Here is a 440-nt window from a genome sequence, read left to right as displayed (position 1 = left end):
TCATACGACGCGTTAAATTAGTGTAGTGTTGCCTAACTGCAACCCCCGCAATATAGTTTGCTACTCGCACTGCCCGGTCCCCAGAGTATCGCTTCATGTTAAACACCTTGCAGCTATACACTGTAATGCGGATGGCAGCAGGACGTACATGCTCAATGCCCTTCGCAGTTGTTCATTGGCATTCGCATGGCGAAGCACAGCCTACGTTGTGGTACGGCTTGTGTCAACTGTCCGCTGATGTTGTACGTCCAAATCACACACTGTACTGCACATTGGTCCTCATGTACTGAATGATACATCGTGGTACATGTGTGACCGTACCACGACTGCGCCAACAACGGCGAACCATACGGTCCAAATATTGTGCACTCAGCTACGTGTCGTCTCCCTATAAGAGCTGGATTGAAGTATGGTATGCCGTGGATGGCGATCAGCATGAG

The sequence above is a fragment of the Schistocerca serialis genome, unplaced genomic scaffold, assembly GCF_023864345.2.
Source record: "Schistocerca serialis cubense isolate TAMUIC-IGC-003099 unplaced genomic scaffold, iqSchSeri2.2 HiC_scaffold_490, whole genome shotgun sequence".
Taxonomy (NCBI): Eukaryota; Metazoa; Arthropoda; class Insecta; order Orthoptera; family Acrididae; genus Schistocerca; species Schistocerca serialis.
Note: the sequence above shows the minus strand (reverse complement) of the source record.